This window comes from Lissotriton helveticus, chromosome 8 (assembly GCF_964261635.1).
Source record: "Lissotriton helveticus chromosome 8, aLisHel1.1, whole genome shotgun sequence".
Classification (NCBI taxonomy): Eukaryota; Metazoa; Chordata; class Amphibia; order Caudata; family Salamandridae; genus Lissotriton; species Lissotriton helveticus.
Window position 1 is genome coordinate 442,934,397 of NC_136069.1, and position 13,402 is coordinate 442,947,798.

At 49.6% G+C, this 13,402-nt stretch overlaps 1 pseudogene; it reads left to right on the forward strand.

Annotated features, from left to right (window-relative positions):
• The first annotated feature begins 2,628 nt into the window (after positions 1–2,628).
• Positions 2,629–3,629, forward strand: LOC144773756 (xaa-Pro dipeptidase pseudogene; annotated as a pseudogene).
• The last annotated feature ends 9,773 nt before the right edge of the window (positions 3,630–13,402 follow it).

Below are 13,402 nucleotides of genomic sequence, written 5' to 3' on the forward strand. Positions count from 1 at the left end.
GTACACAGCACAGGGAAAGTAGTGCTTGTGGGTGTGTTTTACATAAGGGGTTTCCACATTCTCAGCTCTGTGTTACTAGGTTTCTAGCATTTGTTACTAGTTGCTCTGTCTGCAACATACATGACTAAACGTTAATGTCTTGTGTTATTGGTGTGCCAGGTTCATATTCCCTGGTTTCTACGGTCTACCTTCCTACATTTCTGGAGTCTGCTCTTAGGCTGAGGGGCACATGTTCAGAGTTTTTGGCATCTTCAGTCATAGATTTCTAAAGTATACGTTTAGAAGCTCTACACTTCTAGTACTTGTGTTAACATGCTTACACTAGTAATTAATACTTGCCCTGGTTTGAACCTCTAAGTGCTTTGCATTTTCTACAGCTTATTTGTGGCTTCCACCAAGAAGGTGCATGATTTACGATTGTAAAGTCGCATTTCTAATTGATAAAAGTTTACTTTCCATTCCGTCTGTATATCCGGCTGCATCTGATCATGGAACAAGGAGCCGGTGCTTTGTGCAGTACAGCCAGGTCTGGGGTTCACAGAGTTCAGTGTATTTCGGGCATTTAGTGTTACATTATTTTATGCAAAATTCTGCGAAATTACATCATTATGCCACATGGCATAATGGGTGGTTGCCCAAGTAAACAATGCTATTGCGGTAGCACTTGTCCAATGCGAACATGAGCAGCTCTAGTTCGCAGGACTTGCGTTTTTTTGCGCTATATTTAAATATTAAAATTGACACAAGGAACTATTTCTCAATAAAATATAGTGCAAGATGCCTGATTTGAACTTAAAAATGTGATGGATTTCAGCAAAAACAAAATTATACTAATTTTGTACGGCCTTATAACTCTGTCCCAGTGACCAACTCTTTCTGACTTTGTGAAAACGTCAACGAAATATTGGTGGCCAACAGCTCTAGCAGGGCCTTGTTATGTATAATGTTTAAGTTGTGTGCTAACTTATGGTTCTCGACCTGTTTTTACATTTCACATACACGCTAAGTCTTGTTCACATATCTTATGTGGTTTTTTTTTTGGGGGGGGGTGTACTCTCCTAGAATTTTCAGGTGGGCTCCAGGATTGGTATGGGAGTCTGGGCGGGGTGTTCATGACATTTTGGGGACATGTTAGTCCAGGCAGGGTGTCGTTTTAGAATGTGCATGTACCCTGGCTGGTAGGAACTCTCTTTCGTTTTTTCCCCCACCCTGTTATCTGTTGAATGAAGCAGGTGCGTCTTTGGAGGTCGTGTTTGTGGCGATGCTGTTGCTGATGGTGCTTGGTGGTTTGGTACACAACTTTAAAAGTTATTGCAGGAAACGTTGGACATGTTCAGACCCAGTTGTAGTTTTGAGGGTGGCGTGGGGAGTTTATAAATGGAATGAGATGGCAACAGTGCTGTATGCACAAGATTTGGATGCCGGGAGTTTGAGTGAGGAGAGTTGTGATCGCACTTTGGTAGGTTGCGTTGTGAAGGAAGGGTTGCTTAGGGGAGGGAGAAGTTTTTTTGGATAGTTATAATAAAGATGTATAGTGACACCACTTTGATTTAGTATGTAAGGCTTAGAGCCAAGGTTTGTTATTAAAGTTAAGCACCTGTTCCATTAAAGCGGGCTTTTCAATACTATTACGTAGTCAGTCGTTCTTGAAAACATCCCCCCCTCCCCCGGATATCACAGATCCCAAGAAAAAGCCGTTTCAGCCTATATTCACCCAAGGATAAGGCCGACGCAGCCAGCATTATGATGTATTTCAATAAAATGGTCAGAATGTCTGCTTCGGTGCCATTTTGCTCCACAGAAACCTCATGGTTAAAGTGTACAGCTCAGAGTCAGACACCACACTGGGAACGCCTCAGAGCTTTGTAAATATGGATGCGTTGTAGCAGAAATAATTACAAATTGCTGTTTTATGTTACGCTTGGAGACATGACAACTGTTAACATACAGACTTGTTGCTCCATAGCGCTGTTAACAGCTGCCATAAAATATACTCCGCTTTCACAATACTTACTTAATCAGCTTTAGAAGGATGACAGGCTGTATTTCCCACCAACATTTCAACCCTGTTGTTTGTATGCAGAGCTTCACAGCAGATGCATTTACCAGCCGAGCTATCGCAAGCACCTGCACATATGTGGAATGCATAATTTGAGAGTATGTTAGCTTTTTTGTTGGGCACTTATAAATGCCACCTGGTTTCTGAGGGGTGTGCATGTATGTCTGCAGCTCTCTGAAAAGGATGGCCCTGCGCGGCCTGTTAGATCTTGGTTTTCCTTTTTCCACTTAGGGAATCCTCAGCGACTGAAATGGCTTTAGGCAAAAGAATGCAGCAGAACCACTTGTGACCTCTTTTGCAGCCCAGCCAAAAAACACAGTGCTAGCTGCAGACTTTTCTGTCAGAGAGCCTTATTGGGTCTTGTCAGTGCTCCTTAAATTCCTTTGTGTTTATGCATTATGTGCGCTGTGTGACTAACTATTCTGGTTTGTATAAAGGTGCCTAAAATTTGATGTCAAAATCACGGATACGACTGCTACGGTGCTATTGATGTCGAAACAGGAAAATCATTACTTTTTGTTCCCAAACTCCCCGAGAGCTATGCAGTCTGGATGGGAAAGATTGAAAGATTCACCCACGGGATTATTTCAAAAAGAAGTATGAAGTGGATGAAGTGCACTATACAGTTGAGATTTCCAGTGTCCTGGCATCAAGGAACCCGTCCGTTCTTCTTACTGTGCGTGGCATTAATACCGATAGTGGAAATGTCTGCAAAGAAGCTTCATTTGAAGGAATTAGCCAATTTCAAGTGAACAACAAAATTCTTCATCCAGAAATAGTGGAGTGCCGTGTAATTAAGACCGACTTGGAGTTGGAAGTCTTGCGCTACAGTAACAGGATCTCCAGCGAGGCCCATAAAGAGGTTATGAAAGCGGCTAAACTGGGGATGAAAGAGTACGAATTGGAAAGCCTGTTCCTGCATTATTGCTATAAACGTGGAGGCATGCGGCACACGTTATACACTTGCATATGTGTCAGTGGAGACAACTCATCCATTTTGCATTATGGGCATGCTGGAGCCCCAAATGACAAGACCGTTGTTGATGGCGATTTGTGCTTGTTTGATATGGGAGGAGAATATCACTGCTATGGGTCAGACATCACCTGCACGTTCCCTGCGAATGGAAAATTCACTCCTGATCAGAAGGCCATCTATGAAGCTGTGCTTCATTCATCACGTGCTATCATGAAGGCAGTAAAACCAGGTGTTGCCTGGCCAGATATGCATCGTCTAGCAGACAGAGTTCATCTGGAAGAACTGACCAAAATTGGCATTTTGAAAGGCAACGTGGATGACATGGTGAAAGTTCATCTGGGTGCAATATTTATGCCACATGGTCTGGGACATTTTCTTGGCATTGACGTGCATGATGTTGGAGGCTACCCAGAGGGAGTTTAACGGAGTACGGAGCCTGGTCTCAAAAGCTTGCGTACTGGACGGATTCTTCCGGAAGGCATGGTGCTAACAATTGAACCAGGAATTTACTTTATTGATCACTTGCTCGACCAAGCACTGGCAGTCCCCGCACAATCCCATTGCCAGTGTAAAGTTCTAAACTTGCTAGATTGATTCAGACATTGGCTCTTAGCAGCCGTCTGTGTCTGGCGTTTCTTGCAGAGCTACAGTATTGTGATGAAAACTTCTCCTATGCACAGTCTTTCAGCAACCTCTGAAATGCAAGAGCGCATGAATTGGTGAAATGCAAATGCTGATTTTTACAATGTGAACATTACTGAATATCTGTTTTTATATGATGATCATCCCTCTAAGGTGATTCAGATATAAACTATGCATTCTGTGTAACTGCTTTCTTTGATTAACTGTCGATAATCACGTTCATCTGGATAGGATCTACTTACTCCTGAGGCACAGCCGGGAGGTTTTAGCTGTCTTATCCTATTTTTTAAAAAGCTTGTGTAATATCGTGTGTGTTTTAAACTGTCTCCTACCTCAAACGCAGCTCGCTAGGGCACTCACTTGATCTGCATCCCCCCCGCGCAGCCGAGGTCAGCGCTGACGCGGGAGAGGGAAATCTCGTGCAGGCGCCACTCCCTGACTGCCTGGTAACCACGCCCCCTTGTATCAAGGCCATGACCCCTTTGCCTTCATAAGCGCGCTGAAAACGAGCCGCTTTAGAATCTACTTACTCCTGAGGCACAGCCGGGAGGTTTTAGCTGTCTTATCCTATTTTTTTAAAAAGCTTGTGTAATATCGTGTGTGTTTTAAACTGTCTCCTACCTCAAACGCAGCTCGCCAGGGCACTCACTTGATCTGCATCCCCCCCGCGCAGCCGAGGTCAGCGCTGACGCGGGAGAGGGAAATCTCGTGCAGGCGCCACTCCCTGACTGCTTGGTAACCACGCCCCCTTGTACCAAGGCCACGCCCCTTTTCCTTCATAAGCGCGCTGAAAACGAGCCGCTTTAGAATCTACTTACTCCTGAGGCACAGCCGGGAGGTTTTAGCTGTCTTATCCTATTTTTTAAAAAGCTTGTGTAATATCGTGTGTGTTTTAAACTGTCTCCTACCTCAAACGCAGCTCGCCAGGGCACTCACTTGATCTGCATCCCCCCGCGCAGCCGAGGTCAGCGCTGACGCGGGAGAGGAAAATCTCGTGCAGGCGCCACTCCCTGACTGCCTGGTAACTACGCCCCCTTGTACCAAGGCCACGCCCCCTTTGCCTTCATAAGCGCGCTGAAAACGAGCCGCTTTAGAATCTACTTACTCCTGAGGCACAGCCGGGAGGTTTTAGCTGTCTTATCCTATTTTTTAAAAAGCTTGTGTAATATCGTGTGTGTTTTAAACTGTCTCCTACCTCAAACGCAGCTCGCCAGGGCACTCACTTGATCTGCATTCCCCCCGCGCAGCCGAGGTCAGTGCTGACGCGGGAGAGGGAAATCTCGTCAGGCGCCACCCCCTGACTGCCTGGTAACCACGCCCCCCTGTACCAAGGCCACGCCCCCTTTGCCTTCATAAGCGCGCTGAAAACGAGCCGCTTTAGAATCTACTTACTCCTGAGGCACAGCCGGGAGGTTTTAGCTGTCTTATCCTATTTTTTAAAAAGCTTGTGTAATATCGTGTGTGTTTTAAACTGTCTCCTACCTCAAACGCAGCTCGCCAGGGCACTCACTTGATCTGCATCCCCCCCGCGCAGCCGAGGTCAGCGCTGACGCGGGAGAGGGAAATCTCGTGCAGGTGCCACTCCCTGACGGCCTGGTAACCACGCCCCCTTGTATCAAGGCCACGCCCCCTTTGCCTTCACAAGCGCGCTGAAAACGAGCCGCTTTAGAATCTACTTACTCCTGAGGCACAGCCGGGAGGTTTTAGCTGTCTTATCCTATTTTTTAAAAAGCTTGTGTAATATCGTGTGTGTTTTAAACTGTCTCCTACCTCAAACGCAGCTCGCCAGGGCACTCACTTGATCTGCATCCCCCCCCCGCGCAGCCGAGGTCAGCGCTGACGCGGGAGAGGGAAATCTCGTGCAGGCGCCACTCCCTGACTGCCTGGTAACCACGCCCCCTTGTACCAAGGCCACGCCCCCTTTGCCTTCATAAGCGCGCTGAAAACGAGCCGCATTAGAATCTACTTACTCCTGAGGCACAGCCGGGAGGTTTTAGCTGTCTTATCCTATTTTTTAAAAAGCTTGTGTAATATCGTGTGTGTTTTAAACTGTCTCCTACCTCAAACGCAGCTCGCCAGGGCACTCACTTGATCTGCATCCCCCCCGCGCAGCCGAGGTCAGCGCTGACGCGGGAGAGGAAAATCTCGTGCAGGCGCCACTCCCTGACTGCCTGGTAACCACGCCACCTTGTACCAAGGCCACGCCCCCTTTGCCTTCATGAGCGCGCTGAAAACGAGCCGCTTTAGAATCTACTTACTCCTGAGGCACAGCCGGTAGGTTTTAGCTGTCTTATCCTATTTTTTAAACAGCTTGTGTAATATCGTGTGTGTTTTAAACTGTCTCCTACCTCAAACGCAGCTCGCCAGGGCACTCACTTGATCTGCATTCCCCCCGCGCAGCCGAGGTCAGTGCTGACGCGGGAGAGGGAAATCTCGTCAGGCGCCACCCCCTGACTGCCTGGTAACCACGCCCCCCTGTACCAAGGCCACGCCCCCTTTGCCTTCATAAGCGCGCTGAAAACGAGCCGCTTTAGAATCTACTTACTCCTGAGGCACAGCCGGGAGGTTTTAGCTGTCTTATCCTATTTTTTAAAAAGCTTGTGTAATATCGTGTGTGTTTTAAACTGTCTCCTACCTCAAACGCAGCTCGCCAGGGCACTCACTTGATCTGCATCCCCCCCGCGCAGCCGAGGTCAGCGCTGACGCGGGAGAGGGAAATCTCGTGCAGGTGCCACTCCCTGACGGCCTGGTAACCACGCCCCCTTGTATCAAGGCCACGCCCCCTTTGCCTTCACAAGCGCGCTGAAAACGAGCCGCTTTAGAATCTACTTACTCCTGAGGCACAGCCGGGAGGTTTTAGCTGTCTTATCCTATTTTTTAAAAAGCTTGTGTAATATCGTGTGTGTTTTAAACTGTCTCCTACCTCAAACGCAGCTCGCCAGGGCACTCACTTGATCTGCATCCCCCCCCCGCGCAGCCGAGGTCAGCGCTGACGCGGGAGAGGGAAATCTCGTGCAGGCGCCACTCCCTGACTGCCTGGTAACCACGCCCCCTTGTACCAAGGCCACGCCCCCTTTGCCTTCATAAGCGCGCTGAAAACGAGCCGCATTAGAATCTACTTACTCCTGAGGCACAGCCGGGAGGTTTTAGCTGTCTTATCCTATTTTTTAAAAAGCTTGTGTAATATCGTGTGTGTTTTAAACTGTCTCCTACCTCAAACGCAGCTCGCCAGGGCACTCACTTGATCTGCATCCCCCCCGCGCAGCCGAGGTCAGCGCTGACGCGGGAGAGGAAAATCTCGTGCAGGCGCCACTCCCTGACTGCCTGGTAACCACGCCACCTTGTACCAAGGCCACGCCCCCTTTGCCTTCATGAGCGCGCTGAAAACGAGCCGCTTTAGAATCTACTTACTCCTGAGGCACAGCCGGTAGGTTTTAGCTGTCTTATCCTATTTTTTAAACAGCTTGTGTAATATCGTGTGTGTTTTAAACTGTCTCCTACCTCAAACGCAGCTCGCCAGGGCACTCACTTGATCTGCATCCCCCCCGCGCATCCGAGGTCAGCGCTGACGCGGGAGAGGGAAATCTCGTGCAGGACACGCCCCGCTGCAGTGGCCACCCCCTATAAAACAATGTGTTTGCACCGGATGCGCAGCGCACGAGCGCAGCGGGCGCGCCGTCTGCCCGCCGAAGGCGCGCCTAAGGCAAGCCCGTCTGGGCCCGTCCGGGCCCAGACGGCCCTAGGCCCAGTCACTATGCCCATTGTTCCAGGGTGTCGACTTACTTACTCGCAAAACAGGCTCTTTGAACTGAACCCGCGTAAACACTCCAATTGCAAATATATCTATACGGGAGACAACCCCTTTACGAGCTGCGACCTCTGTTACCCGGCCGGCGCTGAGGCTGATTGCCATGGCCTTCAGCTCGGCCTCCTTAACTGCAGGCCCCTCGTCAAGCATGCTCACGAGATAAACCTCCTCATCCGAGACCTCGCCATTGACATTCTGTTCCTCACAGAAACGTGGCTCACACCTAACAACGACTCCGATATCGTGAATGCCCTGCCTCCCGGCTACCAAATCTGCTCCTTGAACAGACCCCTCGGCAGAGGAGGTGGTCTAGCCATAATACACAAAGATCACCTTACCTGCAGAATCGATATAGGCAATATTGATGATTGCGAAAGCTGCCATTTCGCTCTGCAGATCTCGCCGGTAACCTCCCTTTCTGGGCTGCTAGTATACCGTCCCCCAGGTGCACTTGCCAAATTCCCCAGCGCTCTCATTGACTAAGTCACCCTCACGGCAACCACAATCGCCAATTTCTTACTTCCAGGAGACCTCAATCTCCACTTCCTGGATCCCACCGACAGTACTGCAGCCGAACTTCTGCTGAACCTTGCTTCGGTTGGTCTATGTCTAATGAATTCACAGTCTACTCACGATAAGGGCCACCTTCTGGACCCTATTTTTACCAATATCCATGATTTCAAAACCCGCTCTCCCCTCCCTCTCACTTGGACTGACCACTTCCTGATCCCTATTGATTGGCGTCGTGAGGCCCCACTACCCCAACTGCCCAAAACCCGGGCCCTCACCAGACGCTGGCATAAACTTGTGCCTGAGGAGTGGGCATCCAAGCTCAGAGATTCTGCCCCCCCCCCAGCCCTTGACCCCGTAACAGCCGATATTGAGTTTAAATTCTGGCTCTCCCAATTATTAGACAGTCTGCTACCCCTTTCTAATACCCTTAAACAAGCCAAGAGGGTAAACCCATCCCCCTGGAACACCCCGAAACTAAATTCCCTCCGGAAGGAATGTAAAAGGACAGAACGCGCATGGAGGAGGGAGAAGCTCGCGGGAAAAAAAGAAGCCTTCCGGGTAGCTATAAGAACGTACAAAATTGCCCTCCGCAACACCAAAAGATCATTCTACGAGGAAAGAATAAAAAATTCCTCTTGCTCCGCGAGGGAAACTTTCACTATTTTAAAAGAACTTCTCAATGTCCCGGGTCCCGCAGCAAAATCCCTTGACACTAACACCGCGGAGGACAAATGTAACAAACTGGCAAAATTCTTCGACGACAAAATTAAAAAAATCCTCGCCTCCCTACCAATAATTGACATTAGTGTGACAGGCGGTTACAATTCTAATCCTTCCCCATCCACATGCCCGCACCCCGAGCCCCCTGTCCCCCACCTTGACTCATTTGCCCGGTAACCACTGAAGAGGTCTCCACGATGCTTGCCACAATTAAGGGTGGCTCTCCCAGTGACCCGGTCCCTATGCGCTTCCTGAAGAAGGTAGCCCAGACCATTGTCCCTCCACTCACTGCCCTCATTAACGCTTCTTTACTTCAAGGAAAGGTCCCTCCCAGCTGGAAAGCGGCTGTTGTTAAAGGTCTCCTCAAAAAACCCACACTGGACCCTCAGGACCTAGCCAACTACAGGCCAATTTCCCTCCTCCCAGGGAATAGCAAAGTCGCTGAGAAATTAGTGAATAAAAAACTTTCGCTATTTTTAGAGTCCAACAACCTACTCAAACGATCTCAGACGGGATTCCGCCCAGGTCAGGGCACTGACACCGCCCTCCTGGCGGCAGTGGAGGAGGCCAGATGCATTTTGGATACAGGAGGTTCAGTGGCAGTGATCCTCCTGGACCTCAGTGCGGCCTTCGACACGGTCAATCACCGGATTTTAATCCAGCGTCTTAGAGATATCGGAGTGAAGGGAAATGCCCTGAAGTGGCTTGTGTCATTTCTCAATCATCGTTTTTTCCAAGTTTGGGAGAGCGACAACCACTCCCCAGCAGTCCCTCTTCGGTGCGTAGTGCCGCAGGGATCGTCATTGAATTGAAAAGAATTTATAATGCGCAAAAACAATAACCCGCAGGTATCAAGGCGCCTAATAATACAATCAGAATTTGAAACACACGTCCTTACATATAGGCTTGTTGAAAAAGGCAAGTTTTTAGGGCCATGCGGAATTTCTGTAGGGATGGAAGAGAACGCAGGTAGGGTAGAGTAGAGGGTAGAGTAGGGTGTCGTCTGCATAAGAGACTACCTCCATCCCGAAAGATCTTATTAGCCTGGCCAGTGGGGTCACATAGATGTTGAAAAGGGTCGGACTAAGCGCCGACCCTTGAGGGACCCCACATAGCACTGGTCGGGATGGAGAAAAGAACTCTCCCAGCTTGACTCTTTGTTCTCTACCAATCAGGAAGGAGGTCAGCAGATCCAAGGCTGCACTTCTCACCCCCACCTCCCTCAGGCGAGATGTAAGCACTGAGGGGGAGAGGGTATCGAAGGCTGCTGTTAGATCTAACAGGATCAGGAGGGTAGTCTGGCCCTCATCTACTGTCGTGCGGATCTTATCAAGCACGATGGTGAGGGCTGACTCGGTGCTGTGTTCCCTCCTGAAACCATGCTGGGAGGAGTCCAGACATCCCGAGCCTTCCACGAAAGTAGCGAGATGCTTGTTAAGATGTGCCTCAAGCATCTTCGCAGGGGCAGGAAGCAGCGAGATGGGGCGAAAGTTTTTTAGGGCCTCCGGGTCAAGGGATGCCTTTTTTAACAGAGGTTTAACTACTGCCTTCTTCCACTCTGTAGGGTAGATGCCATCTCTAATAGCTAGGTTCATTATGTCTAGCAATGGCGTTAGAAGAGTCTCCCTACATAACTTAATGATTTTCAGAGGACAGGAATCCAGGGGAGATCCCGACTTGATCTGGTTGAGCAGGATCTCCAGATCTTGTAGGGCCAAAGGAGGGAAGGAGTCCATGGTGCACAGTGGGGAGATGCCAGTAGTGTTCACATTCATCTCAACCCGAGTGGTAGGCGCACTCACAGAAAGCCTTTGTTCCTCGAGAGCCAGATGGATATCCTGTATCTTGGTGTGGAAGAAGGAGGCAATCCTGTCACATAGATCCTGCGAAGGAATAACTGGGTCAGGGGCTTGCAGGTTGACTAAGGAGTCAACCGTATTAAAAAGCTCCTTTGGGGAGGAAAGCGAGGTAGTCAGGGTAACAAAGTAATCTTGTTTGGCCTGTGTAATCTTGGCTTTATAATTCCTGACAAGAATTTTGTGATCCTCCTTATTCTTAAAATCCCAGCTGGCATGCCAGAGTCTTTCCTTTCGCCTCACTTCTTGCCTCAGAAGTCTGAGGGAGTCGGAGAACCAGGGGGCAGATGGTCTCTTTCTGGCTTGGCGGCGAGACTGTACAGGGGCCAGTTCATTCAAAGCCTCCGTAGTGACCAGTTTGAAGTGGCCAACTGCATTCTGTACGCTGTCCAAGCCGGTGACGGCAAGACTTGTAGCCCAGGGCGCGAAGGAGTCACCGCTAAGATTCCTAAAGTTTCTGGCGGTTTCTATGACATGATTCCCTCTATTACAGGAATCCGACCTATGGTGTTCCAGGGTAAAAGGAACCGCTAGATGGTCCGACCAAGATAGATGTATCGGATCCTTGATGGTTAACCGGGAGTCATTCGAGAAAACACCATCCAAAGTATGGCCTGCCCGGTGAGTGGCTCCGCTAACTCGTTGCGTGAGTCCACATGCCTCCAGAGCCTCAATGAGGCATGATGTATCAGATAAATCATGTCGTTCTAGGTGGTAATTGAAATCACCTAGAATAGACAGATTTTGTTGGCCGAAGTACGGTTCCAAAACTTGGAGAAGATTGTGGGTAAAATGGGTTCTCGATCCGGGTGGTCAATATACTAAGATCCCATTAAAAAAGGGGCATTGCGCTTCCTTTATTGTGAAGTGAAGTGCTTGAAAACTATCCGAAGAATCGGATATAGGTGCAAGATGACATTGCAGATAGTCCTTATAGAGGATCGCTAACCCCCCTCCCACTCGCCCCTGTCTATCAAATCTGACCAAACGATATCCTTCTGGGACCGCTTCAATTAAGTCGGGGTCAGAGGAATCTTTAGCCCATGTTTCAGTGATAAATACTATGGTAGGCGATTTCTCCAATACCAGTTCTTTAAACATTAATTTGTTCTTAACAAGAGAGCGGGCGTTAAGTAAAATGCCCTCTACTCCTCCTTTCTTATGGCTGGAGATAGCGGGACAGGCAGGGAAGGAATATTTAGGTACAGAACTGGAAAACCTAGGCATGGAGGAACAACCGCAACGGAAGGGGAGGAGGAGATCATCCGGCGCATAAGTATGCGAGCATCGCAGTTGAATCGGTTTCAGGCACAGCAATTGCTGATGGGAGTAGCTATAGAGGGCGGGGGAGGTATCACCGGAGTCCAGAGTCCAGCCGTCCAGCGCGTCCTCAGCGCGGACGGGCGCAGACGGGCTGGACTCTGGCGTGACTCCGGCGTCACTATGGCGTCCACGCTGCGCGTATACGCTGCGCGCCATATCCTACTGTCTATATAGGGCTCTAATGGACCCACGTGTCTACTCCAGCCAATGGCTGAATAGCGCCGGTGACCCACCCAAGATGGCGTCCCAGAAGAACAGAGCGCGGGGACCGGGCCGCCCGAATGGCGGTGAGTGCAGGCAAGTTAAATGCAGCAGTGCGAACCGTGTCCAAGGGCACAGGTGGGGGCCTAGTAATATTACACACTAATCTCAACAGTATTCTAACAGTTTTAAAATCCGGGGATAACGGGCGCGAGTCAAAGTAAATACAAAACGGGATATTTTAAAACGCTATTACAGGCTATCAGCGCGTAGCGCTATGTGCAGGACGGGGATCAAGCAGGAGTGCAAGGCTCTCCTACCTGCTTTAAGTAATGTCCTCGGATACTGCCTCTAATGGACCCACGTGTCTACTCCAGCCAATGGCTGAATAGCGCCGGTGACCCACCCAAGATGGCGTCCCAGAAGAACAGAGCGCGGGGACCGGGCCGCCCGAATGACGGTGAGTGCAGGCAAGTTAAATGCAGCAGTGCGAACCGTGTCCAAGGGCACAGGTGGGGGCCTAGTAATATTACACACTAATCTCAACAGTATTCTAACAGTTTTAAAATCCGGGGATAACGGGCGCGAGTCAAAGTAAATACAAAACGGGATATTTTAAAACGCTATTACAGGCTATCAGCGCGTAGCGCTATGTGCAGGACGGGGATCAAGCAGGAGTGCAAGGCTCTCCTACCTGCTTTAAGTAATGTCCTCGGATACTGCCTCTAATGGACCCACGTGTCTACTCCAGCCAATGGCTGAATAGCGCCGGTGACCCACCCAAGATGGCGTCCCAGAAGAACAGAGCGCGGGGACCGGGCCGCCCGAATGGCGGTGAGTGCAGGCAAGTTAAATGCAGCAGTGCGAACCGTGTCCAAGGGCACAGGTGGGGGCCTAGTAATATTACACACTAATCTCAACAGTATTCTAACAGTTTTAAAATCCGGGGATAACGGGCGCGAGTCAAAGTAAATACAAAACGGGATATTTTAAAACGCTATTACAGGCTATCAGCGCGTAGCGCTATGTGCAGGACGGGGATCAAGCCCAACGTTATTTAACGTTTACATGTCCCCGTCGGAGGAGGTGGTCACCCCGTTCGGAGTGACAATCATCAATTATGCTGATGATACCCAGTTGGTGGTAACTCTCTCCCACCCCAACCGTGAACCCTCCAACCTTCATAGTTGCCTCGCTAAAATTCAGGGGTGGATGAACAACTCGGCGTTGAAACTCAACGGGTCCAAGACGGAAATTCTGCTCCTTGGACAAAAAGGGCTCTCCCTCCCCCCGAACATATGGCC